A 16,413-nucleotide genomic window follows, 5' to 3' on the forward strand; every position below is an offset into this window, starting at 1 on the left:
AAAAATCATTTTAATGTCTAGATCTAAGCATCTCACCAAAATAAACAACTTATATTAATTGGGCTAAAAAAATACTTTTTAATTTGTGTTGTCATATTTTTTTTTTGTAATTATTAATTAGAATTAAAAGGGTATAATTTTAAAAATTGGATCAGACAAATGGCCTTAAGATGATTTTTTAAGATTGTTTGTGTAATATTACTATTCAACCATTGCATAAAATCACAACCCTTTATGCAATGATATTTTAATTACAAACGGTTAACTAAGATTCAAAGTTTAATATTTTATTAATAAGAATACCTATGGCCTCTTACATCTTGAATTAACCTTTGACGACCTAAAGTGCTTGGTGGATAATTTTTTTTGTGGGTGAATACCAAGTAGATAATTGAAAAGTATAGAATAAAACCATTTATCTTTGGTATAAAGTGGTCGCATTAATCTTGACCATTGGATGTGAAATTGGGTAACTATAATTATTTCATTGACCAAACTCGAATTTTTATCGAACTTTGCGATACATCCAAGCTATCAAATTTTACGTCGGATGGTTGTTAGTAACTGTGCCCATTTTGTATTAAAGGTAAATGATCTCATTGTATACAATCCCCAATTGAAAACATAAATGACCACATACATCCCATTTATGATTAGAAATAATACGAAAAAACATAAATCCCCATCTCTAAAATTATATTCCCAAGCAACCCCCGATGGACCAATAAATATCTCATGAAATCCCCAAGTTACACAAAAAATGATATTGAACCCTTTCTTGTCTTTTACATTATTAAAATTACAAAATTTATTGTTTTTCTTGATCTCCATGTTATCTAAATCATAAAACAAGCTCTCCCTCTCTCTCTTTCGTCCTCGCCGGTAGACTTTATCCTCCTCTCTCTTAACAGCCGTCCTTGAATACTCTCTCTCTCTCCCAAGTAAGTAAAAAGAGGTACCACAAACACGATTTTATAATGAGTTTATTAGAAAAATGAAGAAAGATAAATTCTGCAATGGAAAAACTAAGAATGGGTTAAATGTCCATTTTTGTTTAACTTGGGCAACTCCATGGGCTTTTTATGGTACCAAGGGGTTATTTGAGATAACAATTTTAGAGAGAGGTATAAATATTTTTTTAGAAATAATTATTAATTATAATTTATTTTCATCTATCAATTAATGATATTGGCTAATTATTTATTTAATTCATAATTATAAATATAAGCTCCTTTTAGTTTATTAATGAAAATTTTGAGAAATTGGTTATTTAGAAATTATGCTCATAAAATGAACTTATTCTAGTTATGTTTTAGTCAAAATTTTACTTATGACATGAAATTTACATCTATTGAGATTAATATGAAAAATAAAAAATAATAGACAGATTAATTTTATTATGAAAAAATTATTTTATTTTTAAAATTTATTTTTTAAAATAATAAATTAGTGAAATTTTTTATCTAAGGGTGTGGTTTCTATAAGGTTGCAACTTAAAAAAAAAACAATTAAGGTGCGCCTCCAAATTTTATCATAACATATAATTTTTGTGTAAAAAATTATTATGACTATCTGAAAATCTATTTTTTCATATCTAATTATAAAATTTTGAGCTCCAAATAGTTAAAATCAAGTAGATCTATAAACATATGAAAATATTGAAAATGGACGATCTAGATAATGTATTGTAAGATGGATTATTTTCGGGACTCAAATTTTTTTTTTTTTGTAATATTCATACATCTCCATGTCGAGATGATCAACTTGAGGGTTTTTCAACGTTAAAACAACCTTTTTCGATGGATTTTTGAGATGCATCTATAGTTTTACATTTTAAGTTCTAACTTTATATAAATTTTTTTTTTATTTTTTTCATATATAAATAGAGTAATGATACTACGAGACCCTCCCATACCTATCTGAGTAGGACTCAAATAATTACCATTAAATTTTGACAAAAATCTTATTTACTCAAGTTCCACACTCAATTATATGACTTTTTTAGGTATCCCTGTCAAAATTTAAAAATGATAATTTGGGGTTCCACTTAGGTCTGAGAGGGTCCGTGTTATTTCTCATAAAAATAACGGTAAACTAAAACAAAATACAATTAATGCCTTTTGTCTCGTGGCCAAAATACAATTGATGCCTTTAGTCTCATAGCATTTAATGGCTATGCAGGCCCAAACACGTAGGGCCAAATGAGGAAGGAAAAATCTTGAGGTAATGATCCAGGAGGACCGAGGTGTATGTGTACTCCTCCTTGTAAAGTACTATTTTAAAAACAAGTATTTATTTAAATTCAAAGATCCCCTTTGGATAATTGCGTATTTTCAAATAAAATAGCACTTTAATTTTAAAATTGTTAAATCTATTATCCTAGACTTAGAATATGAACTGTGGGACTACCATACATTTTTCCCTTTTCCCAATCATTAAGCGAGTGCGAATCAATTACAGAAGGACATGCATGCATACAATCTACGTTGTGCTTTATACATACTAGTGTTCCAGATGAAAATAATTATTAGTTATAAAAATAAATTTTTATTTTAAAATAATATTTTTATAAAAAATTTGGTTAGAGTGCTTTTAGTAGATCCATCTTCACATAATTATAGAGAGAGAAAAACCTAATTTACCACTATTATTTTATAAAAAATAATTGAAAAATAATACAGTGAGTACAAAAATATGAATATTTTTTTCTTATTTTAATTTAATGCATTGGGCTTATTTATAGGTCAAACTAAAGCCCAAAAACTTCATTGTTATGTTTTTTTCTTTTTAATTATATCATTCACTTAATTATTTTTACTTATATCAATATATTATTTATTTATAGGTAGAATTATTTTGATAAATTAATGAAACTAAATATACAAAAAAAATAAAACAATAAAGAAATTATCTTTTTGTTTTTTCATTTAATTTACTATATTATTAACTTATATAATTGTATTGTTATTAATTATTTTCTGTTTTTATATTTTCCATTATATTATTTTTACTATATTAATATTATTTTTAATTAAAAAATACATATATTATTTACTTGTGAGTAAAAATTATTAAAAAATTAGAGAATATGAAGATACAAAAATATGCCACATGACATATAACAAAATTATATTAAACAGCTATCTATTGCAATCAAAACTAATCATAGTGTTGGTTTTATTTATTTATCCTTCTTTTATGAGTAAAATAGATATATTTTTAATTTTATTTTGAATTTTTAAAATCGTAAAAAAAAGTACAGATAGAAAATGAAAGAAATAGAAGAAGAAAAACATAAATGAATAAAGCAAATTGGACAAGTTTTTTTGCTTTCTTTTATTTTTGCAATTACTAATTATAGTGATACTATAATTTTTTATTTTTTATTTAGCAATTTGAGGTAATTATTTCTACAAAATAATTTCAATTATGTTTCTACCTCTATAATTTGTATTTATGTTAATAATAATTATTTTGTCCTTTTTATGCATTTACAATTATATGATTCATTAATATAAATTAAATAATTTTTAAACAAAATATAAAAAAGTTCTTTAAATTTGAAACAGATAATATTAAAGATTTCAAATATATAAAATAAATTTACATGAGATAGAAAGCTACATTTTATATTAAACATTCAACTTCTCACTAAATAGAAAAAAGTTGTTATTGAAATGTGAAAGAAAATAAAGTATAATATGTGTACATAGAAGTTATGAAAGAGATAAGTTTTGAAACATGGAGGAAGAGAGGTAGAAAATTTTTAGGAAAGTTGATTTTTTAGGAAAGAGAGAGAGTGGAAGTACATGAGAATATTGGTGAGGAGAGAGAAGAGAGAGAAAATGGGGGATTTATTAGGAGAGAAAGAGAGTATGTCATACCACAAGTTTTAAAATACTAGAATCTTTGAGATGTGACAGTTGATTCTTAACAAAACAAATTCTTAAACTTCACCATTTATTGCGCTAAAACAATTTTCCATTTCTACGAGTCTACAAAGTCTACTCATAACTAATATTAACATGAAGGTTTAGATATACATCTGTTGATGGAACACAAATTTACAAAGTTGAAGTTAAACAAAAGTTACAAAAGATAATTTAGTTATGACATGACTGCATATTCTTCACAAGCTGGTCTTGCTATGCATTTAACTATGAGACTGCAATTACAATGAAAAATATTTACTATAGTTTGGTGAGTTTGGCTTCTCAGTAAGTGATCATCATAGTCCTAAAAAATAATCATGGTTGAAAGATATCAATACTTTTGAAAAGTGAGATCTATTGATCTATTAAAACAATGATGCGAGCAAAAGCATTTATGGATACCAATTTCTCTTTCACAAATACACATTTAAACATAATCCAAATGATTGAAATGCATGTAAACATTTTAACAGAAACGCATAACTCAAAGGATTTCACAAAATACCCTACTGGCATCTCAAGTAGATCACCTATAGACCCCACCAGCGTCCTGATGGCTCCAAACAATCCCTACAGGTCCAAGCATACCTCACTGTCATACCGGATGAGTCCAAATAGTCCCCACCGGATAAGTCTAAACAATCCCTGCAGGTCCAAACATACCTCACCGACGTCACGGATGAGTCCAAATAGTCCCTACCGGTGTAACCGGATAGGTCCTAATAATCCCTACAAGTCCGATCATACCTCACCAACATCCCGGATAAGTCCAAATAGTCCTACCGGTATAACCGGATAGGTCCTAACGATGTCTACTTATACGCAAATTATCTCTCAAATTCTTTAAACATTACAAAGCAGCAACATCATATATGCAAAATATCATTGAAATCATTAATAGGACTTCACTTGAAGCAATTTAAACAATCACTTTTATTAAAATATCTGTAAGTAATCAATCAAACATTTTTACAATAATTTATGAAAGGTAGCATTTATGAAGGACATTCTTGAAATCTAACATGATAACAGTCTAATATCAACAGATGAACAATTTATGGGAATCCAAAATTAAATACGAAATTATCACAATTTATGGAATTACCAACTCGTAAATAATCATTTCATAAGCAATACTACAAGTGCAGAAATATCAGTTTTCAAATAATGAGACAGTCATGTAGACATGATTTTTACAATGTCTAAATATTCAAAACAGTAGAAGGAAATCTCATAATTTTACTAAAAGCGAAAATAACACATTTATTTCTAATAAATTACAGTATCTAAAATTCTCAACAATAGGTAGGAAAAATAAATTTATTTCTAAAAATTTACAGCATTTAGAACTCCTAACATTAGATAAAATATCACAATTTTAATAAAATGATTATTCTTCGAGACGATGAGGTCGCTTACATGACAAGACAATTGCGTTACTTACGCATGAACCCTGAATTCCTGCTATAAAACCTTGAATACGGAGATAAGAAACATGAAAATCGAGATCGACCCAATAGCTTGTCATCCTAAACCTGAATAGAGTAGTTCTAATAAAACTACTCGGAGGACCCACTTTCCACTTAGATTAATATTTGCGTCCATGCTGTAGTTGCTTCGTGGAGGACCAATTTGCCATGAGGCAATGAAGAAGATGGCCAACCTTATTTATAAAAAAGACACTTTATAAAATTTTAAAGTGATTTATGGAACGATCAAAAGAGAGACTCTTATAAAATTTTAACACTTTTTATAAAGGTGTCTTAATTACATATAATGAAATTTTAACACCTTTCATAAAGGTGTCTTAATTACATATAATGAAGTTTGTTGCGTTCCACGTAGGGTGAGGAAGCATCTCCTTGAAACAACGCTTTTATAAAAGTTGGTGGAGCAAAAGTCTATACTGACAAAATGGGTCTATGTAAGGGTGTTGGAGATGCTACCCTCTTTGTAAGGTAAAACATATTACAAATGCAGTGTAGATCATACCCTATACAAATAGAATTATACCATATTAAAAAATATTAAAAAAATAAATAAATTGTGCTCGTGTTTCAAAAGGCCTCTTCCCAAATATATCGGAAAAGACAAAACGAATGGTCCCTAAGGACCAAAATGTTCATATGGATCACCACACTATAAAGAGTTATTTGAACTTTTTTTTTTTTCAAAAGTTTAGGATTGTTACAGAGTAGGTCATGAGAATATTGCCGAAGAGAGAATAGAAAGAAAAATGTGGGAATTTTGTGATATAAGGTTAGGATATTTCACATAATAATTCAATAACTATTATTGAAAATTATAATAAAACTAATTTATGTTTGTTACTATTAGTATTTATAACTAAATACTTACAATTGTAATATTAAATATATTTATTACCAGGAGATTCTTAAAAATATACTATAATTGAATAATTGATATATCAAAAAAATAAATTGCTACAATTAAACAATGAGTATCACATAAAAATAAAAATTCAATGTAACATTCACTCATCTTCATAAAATTTTGCATGGGTCCAAGCATAACAACTAATACATTTTTATTAGGGTGTATTTTATATCTATAAGCACATTGCATAACTTCATTGCGCATATAGAAGTACAATCGATAAATAATTAAAATTACTTAGTTGTTACATTAAATATCACACACACTTCTAAGCAAAAGTAATGCCCAACAACTCTATTATCCAATGAGTGGCCAAATGAAAGCTCATCTAGGTTCTCTCTCAAAGTAGCCAAGGCTGCTAGATGTATCTGTTTTGCTTCTTCCATGGCGTGTAGCTGGGCTTCATCTACGGTTTCCTGGAAAAGAAAAACAAAAAAAAATGAAAAAAAGAAGTAAAACAAAAATCCAAACAATATAAAATATGAAAAAAAATAGAAACCAACATACCTATGTAGAGGAAAAAAATATGATTGCCTTGCATATTTTCATTGGATATATAGAAGTACAACCAATAAGCAAATAAAATTATTTAATTCTTACATTAAACACTACACACTTTTAAGGAAAAGTAATACCAAAAAACTATCCAATGAGCAACCTCGGCTTCATCTATGGGTTCATAGAAAAGAAAAAAAAATCTAGACAATATACAAAATCAAAAGAAGATGGAAATGAACATACTTAAGTAAAAAAAAAAATATGTTTACCTAGGAGAGAAATAGCACAGTCACATTTGTCCTATGTGAAGCACAAGTTAAAATTTGAGAGAGAGAGAGAGAGAGTTGTGGATGCATGAGAGACGGAGTTGTAGCATGCATGAGAAAGGGAGAGAAGATAGAGGAGTTGTGACGCATGTGTGAGAGAGAGTAATGTGGGTAGGAGAATTGTGAGAGGGGGGAGAAAAGTAGGAAGGAGAAAGATGGGAGAGAGATATGTGAGATCGAGGTAGGTGGGAGGTGAAGAGAAATATAGGAGAGATAAATATGGGAAGGGAAGAAAAATGTGGGAAGAAGTGTTAGTAAATCATGAAGAGAGAGAGATGAATTTACTCAAATTGGTGAGAGAAAAGAATTTATTTAAATTAGAGAAAGAGGGAAGATAAGGCGTTACGATATTAAAAAAATGTAGAAGATGAGGTGTCATCATACTAAAAAAATGAGCTATCTATTTCTATGCTTTTGTATAAAGAGAGAAAGGAGTTACCTGTTTTTGTGCCTTTGCATGCAGATAGAGAGATAGATAATGAGAATGGGAATATAGAAAAGTGGGAGAGAGGAAAATATGAGTAAATTAAATTTGTTTTAATTGGGAGAGAGAGAAGATGAGGCGTCATCACACAAACAAAAAGCGTTATCTATTTGTATGTATTTTCATGCATATAGGATGGAGAGAGAGAGAGCTAATATAGAAACGAGGGAGAGATGGAGAGAAGATGATGTGATCACACAGTCAAAGGAGTTATCTATTTTATGTATTTGCATGTATGTAGGAGGGAGAGAGATGTAGAGATAATTGAGAAATGTTGGAGAGATAGAAAGTAAAAGTAAATTAAGAAAAATAAAAGAGAGAGTGTATAGAATGTGGGAAGAAGAGAGGGATATGAATTGAATGAAAAAATGACATGTGGTGCGATAATCAGAGGGTTGTTGCTCTTGCTTAATATATAGTAGACTAGTATTATATATATGTATTGCATGTAATATAATTGATTTAAAAATGGGTAAATATCTCCATATCCCCTATTTTTTCCACTTATTTCTTAGGAGACCCAAGGATCTAGATTCTTTCTAACTGCATAAAGTCTCTATGGTTTCTATCTGCCCCTATCTTCCCCTGGACGCCTTTGACCATGCATTCCTATCCTAAACAATTTAGATAATGACTCCCTTTCATTCAAAAGCTAACGCACTGTTAACCCCTTAATCTATGTCGTGTCTCTCTCTTGCTCTCTCTCTCTCTCTCTCTCTCTCTCCTCTCTAAATACCCCAATTACGGAGCCCACCCTCCCCATTGTCTCTCTCTCTATCAAAACTCCATCTCTCTCTTTCTTGCCTCTCTCTCTCTCTCAAATACCCAAATCACATAGCCCAACCTCCCTATCGTCTCTCTCTCCTCGCTGTCTATCAAAACTTTATCTCTCTTGCTTTCTCTCTTTCCTTCTTTTCATCTCTCTCTCTAATACTCAAATTACAGAGCACATTTGATTCCCAAATCTCAAATACGCAAATCACATAGCACATTTGATTACCAAATCACAAATAACCAAATTGCGGGTCACATTTGATTCCATAATCTCAAATACCCAAATCGCATAATCAAGGAGGAGGGTATATGCATTATTCCCTATTTCTGTCTTTTTCCATTTGCATTTAAGTTGGTGTTGTTGGCATTGGTATTCATTTTGTTTATTTTGTTTATTTTTTTGTTATTGGTAATATTTGTGGGTTCCATTTTGTTGACCACAACCACATATGAATTGTGGTTGACCACACAACGGTGTTTATATTCTGAGTGTTGATGCTTGTAGACAATAGGTTGGCTGCTGGAATGGGTTTGTAAGTAATTCTATTACTATTGCGGTGTTTTTAGATTTGTGTATTCCTTTTGTTATCAATCACGTATAAAAACGTTCTTTTAAACTCCAGCTGTTTACATGTTGTAATGAACTGTAACTGCATTTTGATTTGTAAGACAAGAGAATGCTTTTGATGCAATGATTTTTTTTTAAAAAAACTAAAAGAATGGTTTTTATGCTTAAATGTGTTTCAATCTTCAGGTTGGATAGATTTTTGTAATTATGTGATGCCATGATTCTGCTTGTTCCCTTGGAATCTGCAAACCTTTTTCTAATGGTATTTTTAGCAATTAAAAGAAGAGCCAATGGTTGGAGTTCTAATAGAGAGAGAAGAAAGAGAGACAATGGGGAGGGTAGGCTCTACGATTAGGGTATTTGTGTGTTTGTGTGTGTGTGGGAGAGAGAGAGAGAGAGAGAGAGAGAGAGAGAGAGAGAGAGAAGTTCTGATAGAGATAGACGATGGGGAGGGTGGGCTCTGAGATTGGGGTATTAGAGAGCGATGATGGGGAGGGTGGGCTCTGCGATTGGGGTATTAGAGAGAGACGATGGGGAGGGTGGGCTTTGCGAAGAGAGAGAGAGAGAGTTTTTAGAGAGAAACAACATAAGTAACGGGGTTAACGGGGCGTTAGTTTTCAAATGAAAGGGAGTCATTATCTAAATTGTTTAGGGCAATAATACATGGTCAAATGGATCTAGGAGGTTGAAAGATAGAAAATATTGAGACTTTATGCAGCCAGAAATAATCTGAATCTTTGGGTCTCCTAAGAAATAGGTGAAAAAAAAATATAGATTTCATGTCAACATGATGTAAGGCCAATAAACAAACTTAAAAGCTGATTAGCGATGTAAGATATTACCAATCTCTATATTTATTAGGTATACTTGTCTGAAATATGGTGTCATGTACAATATATCATGAAGTCCCAACAGTTTTCTAGCTTTTCTAATGTGGTCCTGATGATGAGGGAACTACACTGTTATGCAGTTGGCATGCATATGCTTTAGAGATTAAAAAGAATAAATGGCTTAATAAGGAAAAGGGAAGGAGAGAGTGTGGATTGTGGGGTCCTATGTGATCTATTTCTAAATCACATGAAGATCAAAATAAATTTCATCAAAGATTGGAAAAAAAGAAAAAATATAAAATCTCTCACCTAAACTTTTAAGAAGAGAAATATGTAATTAATACAATTATTAAATACATACTATTACTTTATGTAATACTTATAATATTTACATTATTGTCGAAAGTTCTACAGCCATCAAATAGTTTAAACTGTTACTATGCAACTTTTATGGTATATATATATATATATATATATATATATATATATATATATGAAGATACTATAAAATGCCTATAAGTGAAAATGAACAGTGATTTTGCTTATCCTCATCACCATCCAAACTTCATTGCACGTTCACAGTTGTCCGGTAGTGTTTCATTTTTCATTTTTTTTTTACTAATCGGAATGATCTGAAATTTGGAGCATATGTACATCTTAGTAAAGCTCACCTAATAAAAATATGAAAAAAAATAATTCATAAAATATAAATTAACCAAAATAACAGGAATATATGAGTCCAACGACGCAAATTGAATCTAGGTCGATCTGATGATCACGGATGCCCAATAGTGTTTGAATTTTAATGTTTTTTCTACAAATCTAAATCACTTAAAATTTTAAGTGTTTGATAAAAAAAAAAAAGCTGAATCTTCAAAAAATATCAAAAACATATTTTACATGAAAAATTTGGTCAAACTACCCCCCTAAAGTTTTAGGGGTATTTCGATCAATTTTATTTTTGTGGATTATTTTTTTTACATTTTTATGAGGTGAAGCTTGATGAGAATAAAACACACCTAAAATTTCAAATGATTTAGATCTGTACAAAAAAAATTAAAATTCAAACACAAAATAATGCCGTGACTGTCAGATAAGCCTAGATTGAATTTGAGCCGTTGGGCTCATATCTTCTTGTTAGCCCTCGGGCTAAGAGGAAGATTTTCCATATATATATATATATATATATATATATATATATGAAGATGTTTAAAATGTTGTTCTATTGATTCAGAAAAGACTAAAACATCATCGATATAAACAATCATAAATTTGTAAAAAGGATTAAAGATCTCATTCATTATTTTTTAAAATTCAGATGGAGCATTTTTAAGACCGAAAGGCATAACGTTCCATTCATATTGTCCGAAGGGAACATTGAAAGCTGTTTTATATTTATCTTCTTCTTTTATTTGGATTTGCCAAAAACCAGATTTTAAATCGAATTTGGAGAAGATTACAGCATGTAATAATCTATCAAGTAAGTCCTTTTTATTTGGAATGGGATATCGAATCCATTTTAGGACTTTATTAAGAGGTTTATAATTAATTACTAATCGGGGAACTCCTCGTTCCTGCTCAGCATTTTTATTTACATAAAAAGCAGAACAACTCCAAGGAGATGAACTAGGACGTATTAATTTCTTTTGGAGTAAATCGTTTATTTCTAGTTGACATGTTTGTAATAATTCTGTATTCATCTGATTGGTCTAGCTTTTGTTGGTATCTTTGTTTCACTAAAACTTGGTTCATATGGTAATATGTTGTTTTCTATGCCAAAACGCATTGGGTAATCCATTGCATATCTCTTTTTCAATAAAATGTTTGAGTTGTTGTATTTTTTGTATTATCTCATGAGTTTGGAGCTTTTCGCTGATAAGTTTATGTTTGATTTCAAGTTGTAAAGATCTTAAGAAATTTTCTTTGTATTTCATATACTGTTTAACAGTATTAATTTCTTTAATTTTTGGTTTATCAAGAAATTCAAATCTAATAGGAGTACCATGAGTATTTGTTTCAATACCTGTATGAGAAACTGTGACTGGATATAACAAAGTAAGAAAAGGTACGCCAAGGATCACAGCTTGACTGAGTCCTTTGACCATTATGAATGGAGTTGGAAAACAATGTCCTTCCGTACAAATTTTAGCATTGGATAATTTGTATTTAATAAAGAGTCTACTACCATCAGCCGTATTGAGGATTTGAGTGGTCTTATCAAAATATTTTGTAGGGACTAATCCCTCATTAAGGCAATTCAGATCAGCACCTGAATCGATCAATGCTCAGGATTGGAATTCATATTCATCATTTATTACTATGGTTATTAATACAAACCATTTTTGTGTTATTACTCTATTTAAAACATTTACTGAATGTCTATTTGATGATTCGCCATGATCCATTTGATCTAAATAATCATTGGGATGATATGATTTGAGTAAATGATTAAATTCTACTATGTCTTCTTCAGTATGTAGTTCGGAGGTATTATCATGAAGTTCGAGGATTTGAATCCTTGTTTTTAATTGGGATAATTCTATTTTTACTGTATTGACTTCAGCTTTGAGGTCAGCAATAGTAGGTTCCTTTTGGGTGGCTTCATGTTGACTGATTCGTTTCATAATATCAGAGAAATTATAATTATCAGGAGGTTTAACTAATGGTGTATATTTTGTTTTTGTTTTAGTTAAATTGATAAACTGAGTAATTATTTCTCTTTTTTCATTCGGATCAGGTATTTTCTCTATTAAATCTAAGATAAGATTGTCTTCTTTTGTTAATGTATGAATATCAGAAGATGTAATGGGACATTGACATATTTCGTTTTCTGTATCCGAACTATCAGGCCAATAGAATTCGTCATTAAGTATTGTTCCTATAAAAGAAGTATCACTACTGGAAGAAGTAGTGCCTGATTCTGAACTATCGGATGAATCATATAATTGAATAATATCATAGATTTTATTTCTGATGGATTCGTCTAATGTAACAGTGTCTAATTTTTGTTTAACTTTGCATTGACTTTTATAATGGCTTACTTTGCCACATTTATAACAAACAGGTAATTTCTTTTTATTTTGAGATGATTTAGAAGCAAAACGTTTTGTAAATTTCTTATATTTTTTCTGCTTGGTTGCAAAAGACTTATATGTTTTGTCTGGTTTATTTCGATGTTTTTTCTTTTTATATACTTTATGGATTTTATGAGGTTTTTTTTTATCTATATGACCTTGGTCCATATGATAGCCAAACTGTTGGCAAAAATCTCCTAATTCTTTTTTGCCACTTAGATTCTGTTTATCAAGTTGTTTTTTGAGTTTCAGGTCTGTACATAGGGCTAGGCCTTCAGCACAGATTTCTGAGGATAATTCTCCAAGTGTATATTGGGAATAATTTATTACACCACTATTCTTATTTTTTAGACGTTCTTTGACCTTTTCAGCAAATAGGTAAGGTAGTCCGGCTACGAACTTTTCTTTCCAGTGGTCAAGATGACTATCTTCCCGTATAAGTAGTCGGGAGAAAAAGACGTCTTTATACCATTTATAGTGTGATAATGTGGGACATCGTAGATTAGATAAAAGATCAGCAGTTCTGGCTGCAAGTATTGAAGTATTTCCTATAAAATGAAGAACAATTGTATATATTAAAGAATTGACAGCATCACTTTCAGAATATACCATATCCTGGTTATGTTCATTTTTTGCTGTCCATTGTCAAGTATTAGTTAATATTTGTTGTTTTGTTTGTTCATTAAGATAGGAATCCCACCATCCTCTAAGCCATCCGGTGAATCCCGAAACTATGGCTTTTGCTATTTCTTGGTCATGACTACCAGCCACTTTACATGCCGATGCATACATAGTCATGTGTTTCATTGTATCCAATATTCTATGATAAAAAATTCCATCTATATTCCAATCTATAATTGTTCGACCTGTGTATGTAGAAGTATGACTTGTTAGGTCTTCTTCTAATTGGATATCAACTGGGGTTGGTCTTTTATAATATGGTCGAGCATTTATGGGTTGCCAGTTTTTACTATAATTGATACGATTTATACTATCAGGAGTAAGTTGTATTTCAGAAATGCTTCTTGCATATTTTGTATTGTATTGGCAATAGGTGGTCCTACAACTTCATTGGTTTGGAAATGTATCTCTTCTTGTAGAGTCATATTATCGTGTTCAGGGATTTTTGCTTTTCCTTTATCATTATCTGAGAGAACTATTGTTGGTTTGGGATCTTTTATTTCTAATTTAGATAATTTAAAAATTAGTTGTCCCATAAGTGTTATATTATCTTCTCCAATATGAAATTTATCCTTATTCAAGTCAGGAGGTGGTTCAAAGAATAATTGTTTCTTCTCTTTGTGAGTGGGAATGGGAGGTTGTAATAGATTTTCTAATCTATTTGTTTGTTGTCCTAATGTATGAAGACAAAGGTTTGTATAATTATTCTGTTCGATTATGTGTGGAAGTAATTCCACTCGGGCTATATTTGCATTATTGAGTTTATATGGTGTGGCTACAACTATTTGGGTTGATGAAGATTCTACAGTTTGTTCTGAAGTTTTTGTAGTTGGTACTGTAGTAGCAACTCCTTGAATTTTTAAGCTTTGTTCAGGAGGATGTATAGATTTGATAGTATTCCCTTCTGTTGTATTGAATACGGTATATTGGGTTTCTACTGTATTTATTTCGAAGTCAAGAATAGGAATATTGTGCTGGCTTAAGGTGTCCCTTAACCAGTCAAAAAAGCATTTTCCTTTATTTCCCTTTTGTCTCCATTTGTTAAATTGAGAATGAAATAATTCGACTAGCTTGGGTTTAAATTCTTTAACATACCATTCTCTAATATTTTTATTTTCTGGAGATAAAAAATCTTTGATAATATCATCTCGGGTGAATGTTTCTTCAAGCTGTAATACTTGAATGAATTCTTCCTCAGCAGGTTCTTTTTCAGCTTGTCTATATTGAGGTATAATGATATTATCAGATGTTCGCAGAAGTCCATCAATCTGTGGTTTTGGTGTTGATGGAATACTTATTATTGGAGGAATTCTAGTATAAGTAGTAATGGATTTTCTTGGGGGTTCTGGATCTGAAAAAGAATGGTTACTTGAAGTTTCTGAGATGGATGCATTATCCATAATTCTATTATTTGTAGTAAATTGTATTTCAATATTTCCGTCTGTATATTCAATAATCTTGTCTGGAATATTTTGAATAGGGTTTTGTGATGGTTGGTTTTTATTATGGATAGCCCATGTTTGGGGTAGAACAATATCTGACCATGATATTGTTTTTGGTATAATTGTATTTGATTTTTCCATATTAGTTTGAAAAAATATTGTTTGTCCCCTAGTATCCATTTGGAGTACGTTCGGACATAGAGTAGTCATTACTTTATAATATATCCGATATACAATAGCAATATTTTGCGAACCTGTTACCATATCAAATCCTTGTGTTTTAAGGTTTAAGGATAAAACATTTAGTATATTTGGATCTGTTAGTGATACAGAATAATTTGGAAAACAGTTGAAATTTATTGGTCCACTACATAAACTAGATTCGAGCATTCCTAATAACGAATCTGAAAATCTATTATGCCTAGTATCTCGTAGACAGACTAAGATAGAATTATTTAATCCTAAGCGAGTTAAAGGTTTGACTGCTATTTGTATTAATCCTATATATAAATATTTATAATTTCTATTTTTATGAACTTGTAATATTTTTTTGGATAATAACTGAAAATCTTCTTGGTTACTAGTAACAGAGAGAGTTTCTTCTACTGTTTTTATGGCATATCCGACTTTGAGGTCGAATGTACCTTTTTTGTAAATATCTGATATTGGAACCTTTGGTACGTTCCAATTCTGTATTTGGTGTTCAATATCATTAATAATGATTTCTTCTTTATTCTTAATCCTTAGAGTTCTATTAGTTTTACTAGTTGTGGTATCTGTCAGATTCTTAATAAATTTCTCCATTATTAGGTTGCGGATAATGACAACTCAGGACGACCAAAAGTCCAACGTTTTCCCTAAGCGGCTCTTCCTCGGCCTTGGCGGTACTTTGCATAAGACTTTTTCGTCTCGTGACTTAACTCTCGGACCAACTTTCTCTAATGGATTAATTTATTAAGTTTCTTAAGATAGCAGAACTGGTAACACTATGAGATCTCTAAAACAGGGTTGGCTCTGATACCATTTTACGCCTAAGATCTACCCTATAAATTTTGCTAGAATTACTGTACGTATTACAGAAGATATTGAAAAATTACAGAGTTAGCAGTTACTAATTTTTGTAAGATTGTGACATAATATAAAAACACGAAGATAATAATGAAAATCGGAAGTACAGAAATATCAAATATAATCCACGAAGTATGAGTATACTCTTGGATTTTGAATGTAAATACAAATTTGAATTGCATTACTATTTATTACAGAATTGAATACAAAATGACTTACTGGTTACAGATACAAAGACTTGCAAACTTTTGCCATTCGTAAGGATAATAAGAAAGTAAATCAGAAAGATGACAATCACACATATATAATAAACAAAGTCAGAGGGACGTTACCGACTTT

Source organism: Amborella trichopoda, chromosome 6 (assembly GCF_054954075.1).
Source record: "Amborella trichopoda isolate Santa Cruz 75 chromosome 6, AtrichopodaSantaCruz75HAP2 v2.0, whole genome shotgun sequence".
Lineage (NCBI taxonomy): Eukaryota > Viridiplantae > Streptophyta > Magnoliopsida > Amborellales > Amborellaceae > Amborella > Amborella trichopoda.